Source organism: Eschscholzia californica, unplaced genomic scaffold, assembly GCF_041429995.1.
Source record: "Eschscholzia californica isolate CP2 unplaced genomic scaffold, dmEscCali1.0.p SCAF_4, whole genome shotgun sequence".
In the NCBI taxonomy this organism is placed as follows: Eukaryota; Viridiplantae; Streptophyta; class Magnoliopsida; order Ranunculales; family Papaveraceae; genus Eschscholzia; species Eschscholzia californica.
The window spans coordinates 55,811,237-55,827,809 of record NW_028238461.1 but is presented as its reverse complement, the minus strand read 5'-3'; the positions used below and the strand labels follow the sequence as shown (position 1 = coordinate 55,827,809).

Below are 16,573 nucleotides of genomic sequence, written 5' to 3'. Positions count from 1 at the left end.
TGATTCCAACAAAAAATCTACCTAACACCACGAGACAATATAACATGAATGTAGTCCACTTAGGAATCAAGTTTTTATAAAGAACATGTGTTTTAAACATCATGACATCATCTCCATACAATACTTAATTCCTTTATCCACTACCCACCAATTATATGCCAAAAAGGCCACTCCAAGTACAACTAAATCAAGGTTGTATCCAATAAGTTAAAGTTGTCCACAAAATGCAGCCTTATAACTACTCAAGAATAACCTAGTTATGCAATACATAAAACAAAATCATCTCAAGATTCGGTCTTGTTACGTAAAAGAACGAACAAGTTTTCTATTTCACATACAATATACCAAAAATACACAAACGTTAGAGACATACGAAATTGGGTCTTGAAAATGTGCAAACCAAGTTGGTTAGTTCGTCTCTGCTAACTTAGTATACTAATTAGCATACACTATTTAGTGTTTACAGAATACAATATTTATAATGAGAGGTGTTTGTTATATTTATGCGTCAATTTAAACTAATCTATTGTTTTGATGAAACTATTAGTAAGCTAATTTGCATTGACATGTGAAATGATAAAAGTTTAACTACTGATTTGATTGTGTAAAATCTAATAACAGTTGAGCAAAATATAGAAAGAAAATTTATTATCAAAACAAAGAAGAACAATGTTTTTTTTAGAAGAGGACTATATGGAACTCCACTTAGTATTGTAGTAGTGATTTAAAACCACAATAAAGATCTTATAACTTATGTGATAGATGTAGGAAACAAAATCAACATATGTTACAAACAAAAGTTTTAGGGAAAGTTTTAAGCTAAATAGGTCACGTGATGGGGGGGGGCGAGATTGACAGTTAGCTAAGCTTAGGCACATTAGCTGGGCCACGTGACATATGCAAGAGCAAGATGAGATGAGGTTGGATAAGAGGGGCATATCCCAATCCTGAGGATCAAATTAAAACCTACCCACATGCCCCACCTGATTTCCTAATTAACTGTCTACCCTACACCGGCTAAAGAGAAAAAGTTTTCCTCTTATGTACATATACCAAAATCAAAATCGGCTCAAGTGAAATTGGAGAATGTCTATTTTGGTGCCACTCGTCTAAATGTCTAATACGGTTTGGTTTTGGTTCTAGACTGATTCAATGTCAAGTGTGCTCAAACTTCATATCTATCATACAATTTAGATATTTTGAAAAATGAGGAAAAAACACGTTTAGTTTTATAAATAAAAATATTTTTTACTTCCATAAATTCTATAAAAAGATAGTGGTGGATAAAACTGAAGGGGTGGATTCTGCAAGATAAGTTAGTAATTGGTTATTGAATCTCATCCAGCTTTCATTTCAATACTTACAAAAAAGGAAAGAGAAGTACGAGGGAGGAAGAAGAGAGAGAAGTGGGCTTTAAGTCTAGAAAAAGGTTTGTTTTTTCTTTTATTCTTTTCTTCTTTTCTTCTTTTCTTAATCTTGGCTTAGAAGGGATCGTCCCGTTAAGCTCGAGAGTTCCTTTTTGGGGTAGAAGAATAAACTAATACTTTCAAAAAAAAAAAAAAAAAAGAATAAACTAATAAGACTCCCATTATATTGGACTTCTTTTTTTTTGATGAAGAATATTGGACTTTATAATGTGAGAGCAAAACTTATGAAACCAATATACCACTAAAATGAAGTTAATCTCTCACCATATGACTCGCATATTTACACTTAAAAAATGAATAGGATTTGCGGGGTATTCCCAGACATACTTCATTGTTGAGTTGGCTAATAAGACAAAGATTATTTTGGTCTTCTCACACGACTCTGAAAAAATTAAAATACCCCTTGTCCTATTACGTAGAGTACACGAGAAAGTGTACTAGGAAGTCCGCCTATCAACATTGTTTACTCCTTGTCATTCAAAGTTGGAACTATTTCTTGAGTTATGTGCCTCATCTTGACATCTCTACTAGGGCTTTTCAAGAAAAAAAAATAAGAAGATATATATCCACTCCTTTTTTTTGAAATACATCCACTTCCCTTGGATAATTTAAGAGAGGCTAAAGGGTTGATCATTTCACTATGGAACTCCAAGGTGTACAAGTTAGGCAAGCTAATAAGTACTTAAAAATATTTATTTATTAATTGATTAATTACAAGTTTATAGATATAATTACAGCTAATCCACATTAAAAAACAAAGAATAAATCAAACTAAGCTACATGTCAATTGAACCTCACATGAAAAGAGAGAGATTGCAAGTTTGAGTGTCAGATTTGTGTGGTTGCTTGCCGGTGGAGAAATATATTATATACATAAAAAATAAGAGTAAAATAGTACTAGTATAAAGTTGGCGGGGGCATTCAACAACAAACGAACTTTGTTGAATCCCAATAACGTCGAAACTAATATTATATATGTTTAGAAACACAGAAAAGAAAGAGAAAGAGATATGGAAAATAAAGAAGATAACATAGAGAAGAGAGCACATGCGATTTGTCTAAGTTACCAGAGGCTGCTTTTTAAATGTTGAGAGAGAAGTGTGTGTGTATATATAGAATATTATATTGGGTTGGGGGGGGGGGGGGGGGGCACATGATGAGTATATCCAATAGCTGCTATATGTTTGTGGAATGTGGCCAAGAAACCAGAAAGTTTCTTCTCTCTGTCATCCTCCTTGTTATACATTGTGTTTTTTGATACTCCTAGCTTACTCCAGTTCAGACTACTGCCACCCCTCTGGATCACCACCTCTCTCTCTCTCTCTCTCTCTCTCTATAAATATATATATAATTATTGCTTTGGGGGCATGTGCATATGTCTCTCAAACAAGTTGGGAGGTAAGATCATTTTAGGAATCCTTTACAGAAAATGATCCAGTGTTTCCCTCTGTCATATTTCACAAAGAAATGGGATTTGAAATTCAAGAATCTTATTCAATTTTGGGGTATCGGAAAAATATAATAACTAAGAATATTACATTCTTCAAACTGAGGGCAAATATAATCCTATAGTGGGGGGTGTGTTTTTGTGGTTCCTCCTTTTGAAATTATATTTTCATTCTGTGTTTAATGCATATATAACTCTCTTGATGGCTACTCAATTTCAAGTTTCAGCACCACACGAAACTGATGTCTTTCTCTGGTTTTCTGTCACCCTCTTTTTACATTTTCCTTCTCAGTTCTCAGTCCTCGGACTCACCATTACTGTTATAGAGAGAGAGAAGTTTAGAAAGATTTACCCAACAAATTGAGGAAGATAGAGAAAGAACAGTCGGTGAGAGAGGTTCGACTTACCAACAACTTATATGGCAAAGCTCATACAAATGGCCTAACCGAGAGGTTCAGTGCCTTCCAAGCTATCCAGTGGAGACCAGTGTTTCGTATACTTCACCAGACATGTCAACCCACCTTGGAATGAACTTTTGACACTTTGCCTCTCGTTTCCTCTTCTCTGCTATTTGCATCGCTTGAGACTGATAAAAAATATATACGAAATGTCAGAAGCATAATCATTTTGCTGCTACAACCAGAACATCCAGTTATAGTGAATTTGTGATTGTTTTTCCCTACCCTTGTTCAGGTTGCATTACTTAACGGTCATAGCATTTCATTTGCTTTTCTGTTCTAGGGTGTTAATGGTATGTCAATGGTTTGACTGAAAGATGTCAATATATTCTGACAACCAATATTTGGACAATTGACCATAAAACGGAGCTTGACCACAGATTTCAGTCCGAAATAGAAACTCAGATGTTCATTGTTCATTATCAGATAATTACGCTTTAAAGCTAGATAAACATCATGGTTCAGAGACATCCACCTGCGCTGAAATGAAGGTGATAACACCATGATTGGCCAATTCATAAATCTCGGGCAAGTATGGAGTTGAAAGGCTTCGGCCCTTCGGTAGAAATACTAAACAGATATTGCCCATGTTGCTGCAACCAATAACCAGCGTCTCCATTAGCGAACTTCAAAAGAATATGGCTTATCAAGAAAAACAGAAATAAAGCAGACGATATATGCATTTACTATCTCAGCACCTAAAGAATACTTACAAGACAGAAATGCAACGTCAATACATAATTATCCATTTTTTGAAGCATTATCATTGGTTTAAAATGAGTGAAGGAAGTGTCGTTATTGATATAACATCACAACCTATGTATATCCGCATCATTCTCCAGTAATTGCATCCCTCCTGCGTAGAAAGAGATCAAAACATGAGCTCCTTGGAACGAGGCAAACTGCAGCAAGAGATACAAGCAAGAAATGAAGAAAACATAGCACCTCCCAACTTCATCGCCATTTTTGTGCTTCTTGTGCATCTTTAGTGCCTCATGGGTTTATAACTTCGAGCCTTCCATACCCAACCAAACTGCAGCAACCATATACATAGTAACCTATGGAAATGTCTAGAATACCAATACTTCAAGTTTTCACCATTAACTAAAATAAACATGTATGAGAAAACCATAGGCCAGTAAAAAGTTGAGACTTGAGGCATTCGAAAACATGGAAAATCGAAAGAACTTCACAAATACATGGATCAACAAGAATATTACTTATCACTTCTTTGTACCAATTAAGGGATTAGGACAATATCTAGAAACTAGTTTACTAAGAAAATGAAATACATGAACACTGGATCACACTTACCAACGTGATGCCAAATGGCATGCCCATGGACACCACGCTACATACACGCCGAGGTGTATGTTGGAAGTGGCGTACGTATCACTGAGACGTACTCAGTCGTGACAAAGTCGAGTGACTCTACATATTCTAACTCGTTAGCTAGAAGCTCTCTGTATGGAAAATCATAAGAAGGAAGGCTATTCTTGGACTTCAAATAAGTTATACAAGTTGCTGTCACCAATAATCCCCACAAGAACAAACACCGTCCTTGAAATGGTGAAACCTACATCGATCCCTTACTACAATCTCTCGATCGAAAACCTTTGAGATAAGCTTTATAGCAGAATGACAATCCACACAGACCCGTAAATTCTTCACGACCCGTATAGTAGCTCCTTTAGTAGTAGCAATAAGTCCAAAAGCAATTGCTAATTTTTCACTGTGGAAGAATAGAGCTCTCTCTTTTTCCTCATCTTCAACGTCGAAAAACACTTCAGACGTGCTAGCTACATAACCTGCCATTCTTAACCGCTTTGAGATTTCATCGATCATAACATAAATTTCGTTTGACCTAGGGTGTATCTTCTCTTCTACACCAAACTCATGAATTTCCCCATCGATCTCAATTGAACTACACCCAGGTAGTTTGCCGATCTTGAAGTTCTTCATTAAAACTCTTACCTTTGAAACATCATTCCATCTTCCAGCATTAGCATATATGTTGGACATAGTTGTTAAGTAACCTCCATCTTCATGATCTATTTCTATTAAGTGTTTGGTGGCAATTTCAGCTAGCTCAACATTTCCATAGGTTTTACAAGAATTCAATAAAGCACCCCAGACTCCTGTGTGAGGCACAAGAGGCATTTTTCGAATGAAATCATAAGCTTCATCTAGTAACCCAGCACGACCAAGAAGATCAACCATGCACCCATAATGCTCTAGTTTTGGTGAAATTCCGAACTCGTCCTGCATTCTAGCGAAACAGTTTCGACCTTCGTCCACTAATCCTGCATGTGTACATGCACATAGGACACCAATCATTGTAACTTCATTGGGCTTTACGTCTTCATTTGTCATTCTATAGAAGAACTCCAAAGCTTTTATACTTTGTCCATTCATAGAGAAACCCATGATCATTGCATTCCAAGTAACGACATCTCGACTAGATATGAATTCAAAAACCCTTTGAGCACTCTCTAAAGCTCCACATTTTGAATACATATCCACTAGAGCAGTACCCAACAGTACATTAGAACTCAATCCATTTCTATCGATATACCAATGTATCCATCTACCAGTGTCTAAAGCACCAACTTGAGCACAACCAGAAAGAACACTCACCAATGTCACCATATTGGGCTTCACATTCTCTGTTTGCATCCTGTGAAAAAATGTCAAAGCTTCACTAACCCTCTTGTTCTGAACAAACCCACCAATCACTGAATTCCAAGAAACTACATCCCTCTCTGGCATGGACTCGAAAAATTGAATCACATCTTCAGTTTGACTGTATTTTGCATACCCACCCAACAATATATTATATGTTAAGATATCCCTTTCTGGCGCTCGATCAAATAGCATCCTAGCACCTTCCATATCAGATATTTTTACATACCCAGCAATCATCGTATTCCAAGCAACAACATCCCTAGCCGGCATTTTATCAAATATTTGTTGGGCCGTTTTCATATCGCTTGTGCACTGGTTCACATAACCAGATATAACAGCAGTCCAAGATACAGCATCTCGTACAGGCATTTCGTCGAATACCTTATGGGCAACTTTAACATCTCCATAACTAATATAAAACTCAATCAAATTAGTTCCCACATAAATATCTGTTTCTAAACTAGTTTTCATCAACTGCCCATGAACCAATTTCCCTTTACGGATATCCTGCAAATCAGCACAAGCTCTAATAACAAAAGGGTATGTGAAATTATCAAGTTGGATGTTTTGACACTTCATTCGATCAAAAAACAAGAGTGTTTTAATGGGTTCTTGGTTCTTTTGAAATCCTCGCATTATGGTGTTCCAAACAAAGGTATTTGGTTCAATCATTTGATCAAATACCTTGTTTGCATAATCCATAGTGCCTAAGGTGGAACAATGAGCCATGAAATTTCCAACTGCGAAACTGCTGCTCTGATGAAGACCAGTTCTGATTAGGTAAACATGAAGACATTTTAGTTCCTTTGCAGTTTTGATTGGTTTCTTCAATAGAGAGAGTGCTTGTTGTCTCTGCAATCTTTCCACTTCCGCTAGAGACTTCAAAATCCCCATCCATTTGAATTTCGTACAATTTCGCTTTTCTGCCTTCTTCACAACTTTTAGCAGTAACAGTGGGCGCCTATATATAGAACTTCTGTTGGCTCTAACTACGTGTGGGTTTCCTAATTTGCGTGGTTGCTTTTATAAGAAGTTCACATTTTGTTCGGCGCCCTAGAAACGTTAAAGGCGCGCGTAGTTTAGCGCCGTATTATGAACAACCACTGCCAGCGACCCGCGTAATTTGGCGCGAAAAAGAGCGCAACATTACCTCCGTTTCGAACTTCCGGTTAGAAAACCCTAGTTTTGTTTCCCGTAAACTGCAGAAGAAAAAAAAATAACTGTACTTTCATGATGGGATACGATAACGATCCGTGAGTTTTCAGAATTATGGCCAAAATTCTCAGTGTCCCCTGCTAAAATGGTTTCAAGATTTTTCTGGTTCCTGATGACGGAAGAATCATAGAAGATTGGAGGCAAGAAAGATCTCTACACCCCAAATTCGCGATTATGATTCTGGAAAATCTAAGCCGAGAAACATGCTTATCAAGAAAAGCAGGAAGGAGGATATTGATAAAGCAGATTTTGGGAGATGGTGGTGAGAGTTCAAAGAAAGATGATAACAAGCTGAAATTAGATCAGGGACTTGAGAAAGGATCAAATTTTAATTCGAAGGATGGCAATTTTGGGAGATCCAAGAACCGTGAAGCTGAGTCAGAGATGATAGAGATGTGAGATACAACCGCTGGGTAAGATTCAGAGGTATTGGATTTTGCCCTAGAAAACCATAGTTGTTTAAATTCCAGTATTAGTTTGTCTCTGCCCCCAAAATAAACTAGTTCCTGTAAAATATGTATATTTGCCCTAATTTTCAGTCAGTGTAGATCCATCTTATGGATGAGCATACGGCTGAAGAAGATGCAGAACTAAACAGACAGTCTAAACCTGTTGTTAATAAAATGCTGGTTCTGTTAAAGTAAGATGAATTCTTCGAAGAAGTTACTCATTTTTTCTCTTGATTTTAATCTTTGTGCTTACAGGAGACAACTTCAACTACAAGTGTTAGATCAATGGGGTCTTTAGTACACTTCTAGAAAATTGGGTCGAGCAATGGAAGCTTACCTAACATAAATATCCGAAGGGCCAATTCGAAGAAAATTGGGTCCGAACTCTTAAATTGCAGTTTCCAATTGATTTAGGGCAAGTATGATAGGAGGTAGCAACTCATGAGGAGTGGTCTCAGAAATGTTTTTTTTCGTCTTGCTTCCAAACTGTTCTTTTAAGAAGCTTAGTTGGCTTCACATGTTCTTCTCGATAGGTCATTATGTTTTTGTCAAGAACTGACAAAGAGACAACAGCCGATAGACTTCTGGCTAAGGACTTGGGATCTTCTTTGAACCTTACTGAGCCTCAACCCTTTCTCTCCCTCCTAGATTTAACCGTTTTGTGGGCAGTCTGTATCTATGTTTGAGCTTCCATTTATATGATAAAAGTTTAATCAAAATATGCAGAGTCTACCAATATCCAATTTTAGCACAAGGTTTGAAGATATGAAATCCATAGATGATGAAGAGAGTTCAAAGTTGCCCGCCAGTGAGGAGAGGAAGTATATCTTCTCAACTTATTGGAATTATCAAGACCTGTTTTTCATGCTTGTATACTTTCTCCTATATTCCCTTCCGACTGCAAATCTTCTTCTCCATAATGTTGGTGGTTGGTGAACAGAGCTGCAACATTGGGTCGCAGATGAACAAGAAGTCGCAACAGTTGGAAGCCCCAAAGAAGAAGGTGCTTCAAGTTCTAAATCTACCGAAAACCTCCAACTTACCGGTTCCTAAATAAGAAGGTCGAGTAAGCCCATCTGTCTTGTACTACTTTCACATGCTTTTGAATTTCAGTTAGACATATTCACATGTTATTTCCTTTTGCCCTTATAAAGTTTTCTAACACCAATATGCGCATTGAAAATTATATTCATGATCGGCAATATTCCTCATAAAGAAAATAAAATGATTGGCAAATTCATTCTATTTCATATTTTCCATGTAGCTGTATCGGTAGTATTAGCAAGGAAAGATTCTAAATACATATTTTTGAAGTCCTAATCTCAAACTAGTTGAGTTTGCTTCTTTACTGTGTTGGCTCCCAGCTAGATTGCTCCTTCTCTCTCTCTCTCTCCCCTCTTTCTCTCTTTACGAGTTCGCGCTACAGTCATGGAGTCCTGGTATTGAGGTCTTAGTTGGAAGTAGTCTGGATGGAGTGTGAGCACCATATGATATGCTGCACGAGCTACATGGAGACTAACCTTGGCTCAAGTCAGGGTTATGTGCTAATAGCCTAATAATATTCACTAAGGTTTGAGTAGCTCAGTTGGTCTGCGGCTCATGCCCCCCTTACAAACTAGCTAGGGCTAGGCATAGATCCTTACTCCGCCCTTCTTGCGATCTGCAGCTGAAGGATGGCAAAAGTGATTTGACTCAAAATAAAGTAGTATCAACTAACTAAAGGAAGATCCTGATTTGGTACAAGTTAAAGAAAAATAGAAGAATAAATTTGTTTCTTCTTCAGTTGGCTAATGCTTTTGGATGACTTTAGCTATGGTGCGGCAGTTACGGTTGGGTCTTTCTTAATGTTTTCCAAAATCATTAAAATTAGTAGTGAGTTGGACAAAATGAGTAGATAGATACTAATTTTAGATAGAGAGAGAGAGAGGGAAAGAGAGATTCTTTGCTGGCTGAGTGCTATATTCTCCCGGATTCACAAGGGAACAAGATGAACAAAAGGATGATTGTGTTGTTTGAGTACATGATGGATGGGGTCGAATTTGGAGTGCTTTATGCACTCGACAAATGGACCGTATTTGCTTGCTTGAGAAAACTAGTATATCATCTAAGGGGTTTTTCTTTTTTATCTGAATTTGACTCGTCTGAATATTAATCTAGTGACTTTGAATAAATACCAAATCAATGCAAGTCATTCGTTCTAAGTAGCACAACATAAACAAGCATTCCAAAATCTACATAGAGTCAATATCAGGTTTGGACTGGATTTTATAATAGACTAGAAATATTTCTCTAATCAATTTAAATATATTATCTTGGATTTCATCTGTATATAACAAAAACTAAAAAAATCTGTAGCAATTGTGTAATATGACTGAGGACTTTGGATCGATAATGTTTATTTATTTATTTTTGAAGTAGAAAATAATAAATATTTGGCTGACTTTTGTAGTCAAAACTAATAACTGAACCGCCAATTAAGCAAGATATGACTAACTTTTGCTTACCACTGAAATAAAGGTCTTAACCATTTGCAACATTTTCTTTCTTTTCAACTTCTTTAAGGTGGGAATCCAGTTTGCCATAATCTCCAAGGACAAAATCACCATTTTATATCCACCTTGAAATTGTTTGTAACCGACTTGAGTCCTGAATTTTGTAAAATGTTAAGTTGTTTCGTTCAATAAACACTTATGGTCATCCTAATTAATGTTGTTTTGTATTTTATAACTGTGAATAGAATTGTAAGTATTTCAATTTATAAAAAATACTAGTTCGTTATATATATGAACAAAGAATTTGAAACTCTGGTTATGATAAAATTTTTGATATTTTTGTTTGTATTTTCATTAAATTGATAGGAGACAATGTAAAGAAAAGTGAAGTGAAGTTTAGGTTGGTAGCACAATCACATGTATAAGCATGGGGTTGATGACCCACACCACACCACACCACACCACACCACACCACAATACATAGGAAGAAGAAGAAAGAAGGTTGGTGATTATAGATAGGTTGGGAGACAGTTGAGTAATTGCTGACGTACCATATTTCTAAAATGTGCTAGATCGGTGGTTAATACCACATCTTCTTTCTTCACCTTTTTTTTTTAACCACTTTGACCCCCCCACCCACTTCTAATCTCTCTCTTCCTTCATCCACTCATAACTCATTAAAGAAGATGATACAAGTGAGAGAGAGTGTGTTTGTGAGTCAAAGATATTCTCATTTCTTAATTCTTTTTCATAATAGAGGATTTTTATTGTATTTTATTTAAAAGTTCGCCATTAAATCAAAGTCTTCCAATTCTATTATAAATTTAGTTAGTTTTGAAATTATTATTATACTCCATTTGAATCAAAATAATAAAAAATTTTATTTGCTTTTTTTTGTTGAAAGAAAAAATATCTTATTTGAGTATAATAAACAGTTGGTTGTAATTTACCTTCCATTGAAACTAAATACTAGTATAAGTTAATTATTTAATGTGGGAAAATAAAATAAAAGAAGTTGAAAATAGAAAGGAGAGAAAGGGGAAATAATTAGTGAGGGCACATGGGGAGTGGGTCTAGTTTGGATTGGGAGGCAAGAAATTCAATTACACAAATCACATGGGAAGTTTGAGATATGAAGTCATCTTCTTTTTACTTGGAAAACTTGTTACAATTTAGTTGTAAAAGGTGAATTGGTGGGTGTAGTTGGAGACAAAATTTAGTCATAAAATGAGGGCCACCATCTCCACCTAGTCCTTGCACCAAAAATCTCCACCTAGTCACCTATTTTCTTGTAGGAGCAACTCCCACTTAAGTTTGGTGGTTTACATTGCATAAAATGTAGAAGTTGGAATAAATGCTAGTTTATTTTTTGTTTTTTGTTTTTAATTTCTTTGTGAATATAATTTTGGTAATTACAGATCAAAGAGGGATTGTACTTATTACTACTACTAACCTTTATCTTATGTTAATCTCTGACCGATAAAAAACGATGTGCATCTCTAGCGCGAAATAGTAAACTTGTAAGTTGTGTTTGATGCAACTTTGTTATACTTGTGATGTGAGATTCAAAAGATTGAAAAATTTTGTGCTATTAAGTGTACTAGGTTCCCACCGCGCCCTACGGGCGCGGTAGATCCCTTTTGTCTAACGCCGTCGAGATAGAATGTGGTGAGACAATTTATTTATCGAGTCTGGAAACCAGACGTCCGGCGAAGGGCCGGACTTGTAAAGAGAGAGGGAGAGAGTAAAGAAGAGGAAGAGAGAGAGAAAGAAGAAGAAGAAAAGAGAGATAAAGAAGAAGAAGAAGAGTAAGAGAGAGAAAGAAAGAGAATTTTTTTTTTTTAAAGGTGGCCGGCCGGAATAAAAATTCCGGCCGGCAACCTTTCGCCGGAGAAGAAGGGTGAGGTGGACAGAGGTGAGGTGGACAGAGGTGATGTAATAATTGTTATATGAGGTGGACAAAGAAAAAGAAAAAAAAATAAATTACAGAAATGCCATGGGGGTAGAATTGGGAGGTTGGAAAAAATTTGGGGCCAATTAGGAAATTTTTGGGGCCAAAACGAACTGCCGGACACTTATGGGGGCTAACGGCCAGTTGGTCACAAATCGGGGGCTAAAACGGAATTAACCCAACTTTTTTTTTTGAAAGAACCATAGAACTTAATATGATTAAACTCTTCAACATTAACACACACAAATACATTATTGCCATAGAAAAAACAAATACATTATTGCCATAGAAAAAATAAATACATTAAACTCATAACATTTATGCAGAAAAGAATTAGTAACTACTAAACAGAAAGAAAAAGTACAATAAACCATCGGACTTCATATGATTATACTCTTCAACGTATAACACAAACAAATACATTAAACTCATCAACATGTATACATAAAAGAATTAGTAACTACTAAAGAGAAAAGAAAAAACTATAAACATTTATGCAGAAAAGACTAAGGAGAGAATGAAAAAAAAAAAGAATAAACCACCGGACTTCATGTGATTAAACTCTTCAACATATAACACAAACAATTTTTTTTTTTTTTGCCATAAAAAAACAAATACATTAAACTCATCAACATCTTCTCATATTTTCTCCAAACACATTTAGTAACGTATTTTATCGTAAAAATACATTAAAAAATAATGAAGTTGAAAAGAAACACAAAAATCATTTTATATATTAGTAAACCAAAACGTGCTTTTACAACCTCAAGATTTACAACCACAAATTTTCTTTTACAATCAAAGACGTCTATCTTTTCTCCCCCGTTCCTTCTTATCTTTATCACTACCAATTTCAGTGTTTCTCCTGTCCACTTTTTCAAAAAAAAAAAATCAAATTAATATTCTTCAATCTGGAATTTGTTTAAAGGAATCAATTTAAATTTGAGGTAGACACTAATCAAATCTACAAAGATAAGTAAGATAAGAAAATAAAAAAACAACAGGGACAATACAAATCAACATGGACACATCTGCCATAAGTAAAATGAAAATGTACTTACATCCATATGGTTGATGAAAACCTGCAAACAAATAAAAGAAAAAAAAATTATAGTTAATTCTTCAAAGATAATCAAATTTTGAAGAGAAAAACTTAAACTTATCATGTCAGATGAGACTTTTGGGGTAAAAAAAAGGTAAAAAACTTAAACTTACCAATAGAAAAATAGAACTTGAAATCAAAAATTAGAAACAGAAAAGGTAAAGAAGTTGACATTAGGAATCACATTTTGCAAGAACACAAATTTCAAACAATAGAAAATTAGGAATCACATTAAGTTTGCCACAACACAAATTTCAAACAATAAAAAAAATTACATAACTAAGATCTTGAGTTGGTGGAGACTTTTGGATATTATTGTGTTTACTTGAGAGTGAAAGAGGAGTTGAGAAGACTAATTTATGAGGAAGTACGTGGGTGTAATGGGGATGCTAGTGGGAGGAGAGATAGAGAGATTTTAGTGGGTAGTTTTTAACTAACAATCAAGGAACACAACCATCCCACGATTTCCTCACATAACAATCGAGGAATTACATAACAATTGTAAATCGTGGAAGAAATGAGAGATGATGGGAGATAAAATAGGAGTAGTTCGGTAAATGACTAAATTAACCTCTAATAGGGTTCTTAATTACTCAAACATTTAAATCGTATATATTTCGGGATATCTTCGTCCGTCAGATGCAAAAATCACGCAAAGAATGAACGGTCAGACTTATCTCCTGAGTAACTAACTGAGCTGTTTTAATATAATAGATAGCGTAAAAGTAGAAATAAATGGGCTCTCGTGTCCCACGAGATGACCTTAAGAGTTACATATAACCTTCAAGGCTCAAAATGTCTGATAATTATTGAACTTATCAGAAATATTTTTGGTGATGTATCAATATCATTTAATGATGTAATGCCTCTTGACTGCAAATTAAAAAAGAAAGAAATATTATGTGCATAATATAACTATTGAAGGATTTATGTTAAAGGTCCAAGCACGTGCAGAGTCATGATTTAAAGTTACTTCCAGACTAGCCTAAAAATGTTTAGAGGGACAAACTTTCATTTCTAAGATATATATACTGACAAGTAGTAGTTTGAGAAGCAATTTTTTGTCGAATATGTAAAATTTCGGAGTTAATTCCTATATGGCCCCCTACTTTGTGACCAGCTTCCTTTATGGCCCCCTTTTTTTCGTAAATTCAAATATGGCCCCCTATTTTCAGATAAATGTCATTACTACCCTTCTTAATTCTAAATTTAAAACAATAAAAAAAAAATTATTTCCACCTCACCCCTCTCTCTCTCCACCTCATCTCTCCCTACACCTCATCTCTCCCTACACCTCCTACCTCTCTCTCTCTCTCCAATTCACCTCTCTCTCTCTCCAACTCTCCTCTCTCTCTCCTACTCACCCCTTTCTTCTCCGGCAAGGTGGCCGGCCGGAAAATTTTCCGGCCGGCCACCTTCAAACTTAAAAAAAAAAAAAAAAATTCTCTCTCCTCTCTCTCTCTAAATTTTTTTTTTTAAATCTCTCCACTCTCTCTCTCTCTAAAACTCCGGCGAAGGGGGTTTCCCTTCGCCGGAGGATCTGTTCACGAACAGATATTAGACCTGTCTATACTATAGAACGGAGCACTACAAGAGACAATTTATAAGTAGAGAGAGAAAGTAGAGAGAGAGAGAGGATCTGAAAACCTCAATCTTTTCTGTTCATAATGGCTCAAGCTCTGCATTTCTCAGTCCCGACATCTCCATCACTAAATCGAAGATTTTCAAAGCTCGCTTCTTTCTCAAAACCATCTCTATGTCAATCTTTCCGTCAAATTCCAATGACGTTTGTATCCCAACCAATTTCAATTTCTGCAATTTCTTCAGATCTTGAAAAATCTCAATCATCTAGGATTTTGGCTTCAGATAACGGTAAAAACGGAGGAGTTGTAGAAACTTTTAAAACAGATTCAAGTGCCATTGAAGTAGATGCAGTGACGTTTGTATCCCAACCAATTTCAATTTCTGCAATTTCTTCAGATCTTGAAAAATCTCAATCATCTAGGGTTTTGGCTTCAGATAATGGTAAAAACGGAGGAGTTGTAGAAGCTTTTAAAACAGATTCAAGTGCCATTGAAGTAGATGCAGTGACGGAGACGGAGTTGAAAGAAAATGGATTTCGTAATACAAGAAGGACGAAGATTATTTGTACAATTGGACCTGCTTCTTGTGGATTTGAAGAACTTGAAGCTCTTGCTGTTGGTGGAATGAATGTTGCTCGGATTAATATGTGTCATGGAACTCGTGATTGGCATCGTCGTGTTATTGAACGTGTACGAAGATTGAATGAGAGAGTGGAGAGATTTAAAAAAAAAAAAATTTAGAGAGAGGAGAGATAATTTTTTTTTTTTTTTTTAAGTTTGAAGGTGGCCGGCCGGAAAATTTTCCGGCCGACCACCTTGCCGGAGAAGAAAGGGGTGAGTAGGAGAGAGAGAGGAGAGTTGGAGAGAGAGATAGGTGAATTGGAGAGAGAGAGAGAGGTGAATTGGAGAGAGAGAGAGAGAGAGAGAGAGAGAGGGGTGAGGTGTAGGGAGAGATGAGGTGTAGGGAGAGATGAGGTGGAGAGAGAGAGGGGTGAGGTGGAAATAATTTTTTTTTATTGTTTTAAATTTAAAATTAAGAAGGGTAGTAATGACATTTATCTGAAATAGGGGACCATATTTGAATTTACGAAAAAAAGGGGGCCATAAAGGAAGCTGGTCACAAAGTAGGGGGCCATATAGGAATTAACTCAAAATTTCGTTAATAGTTCAAACATAAAGAACATACAAAAAAATAAACTTAACAAATTACGATGTATGTGATCATTGCTAGTTTGGGTACGAAGAAATAACTAAAACACAGTAATTTTTATGGAACCTAACAAATGGAGTAAAATTTGACTTAACACAGAACGAGAGTCAAAAAAGAATTATGTGCAGGTATATATACTTGCAACATTAAAGTGATCATTCATTTTTTACTCTATGACTGATTAAATAAGAAAAATTAGTGGAAATTTTTTATTTCTACTTTAAAACTAGTTCATTTTTCATGTAACTCCCGCTATGCTCTATTTCAATAGCAACGGAGAGAGTAACAACCAAGTAAATATCAATTGGTTATGTTTTTTTTTTTTTGTTGTTGAAGATCAATTGGTTATGTTAGGATCAAGTCAATTGGATTTCAATTGGTCGGTTAAGAAGGCCAAATGTAGACTGGGGCGTTGGACAAGGCAGAGTGTATGAGCTATGGATTTTTGAGTCAACAGTCCAAAATCTGGGGGGTAAACCCAAAAAAAATCCACTCTTGTCCAAAATTAGTTGCAGGTCCAAATGTCAGTTTTTTTTTTTATTCCCCTCTTGCCC

General features: G+C 35.7%; 2 long non-coding RNA genes and 1 pseudogene across 3 annotated transcripts; 1 reads left to right on the top strand and 2 right to left on the bottom strand.

The window, feature by feature from the left end:
• Nucleotides 1-2,897: 2,897 nt before the first annotated feature.
• LOC147546509 (uncharacterized) lies at nt 2,898-4,763 on the bottom strand. The gene is made up of 6 exons (XR_015239804.1): nt 4,647-4,763; nt 4,278-4,365; nt 4,149-4,188; nt 3,808-3,925; nt 3,282-3,460; nt 2,898-3,191 (listed from the first exon to the last, which is right to left on the bottom strand). It is a non-coding gene; the product is annotated as an uncharacterized LOC147546509 (long non-coding RNA).
• LOC147546508 (pentatricopeptide repeat-containing protein At2g29760, chloroplastic pseudogene) lies at nt 4,533-7,265 on the bottom strand (annotated as a pseudogene). The gene is made up of 2 exons (XR_015239803.1): nt 4,835-7,265; nt 4,533-4,683 (listed from the first exon to the last, which is right to left on the bottom strand). The product of XR_015239803.1 is annotated as a pentatricopeptide repeat-containing protein At2g29760, chloroplastic pseudogene (transcript).
• Nucleotides 7,219-8,926, top strand: LOC147546507 (uncharacterized). Its single transcript, XR_015239806.1, has 2 exons — nt 7,219-7,658; nt 7,937-8,926. It is a non-coding gene; the product is annotated as an uncharacterized LOC147546507 (long non-coding RNA).
• The last annotated feature ends 7,647 nt before the right edge of the window (nt 8,927-16,573 follow it).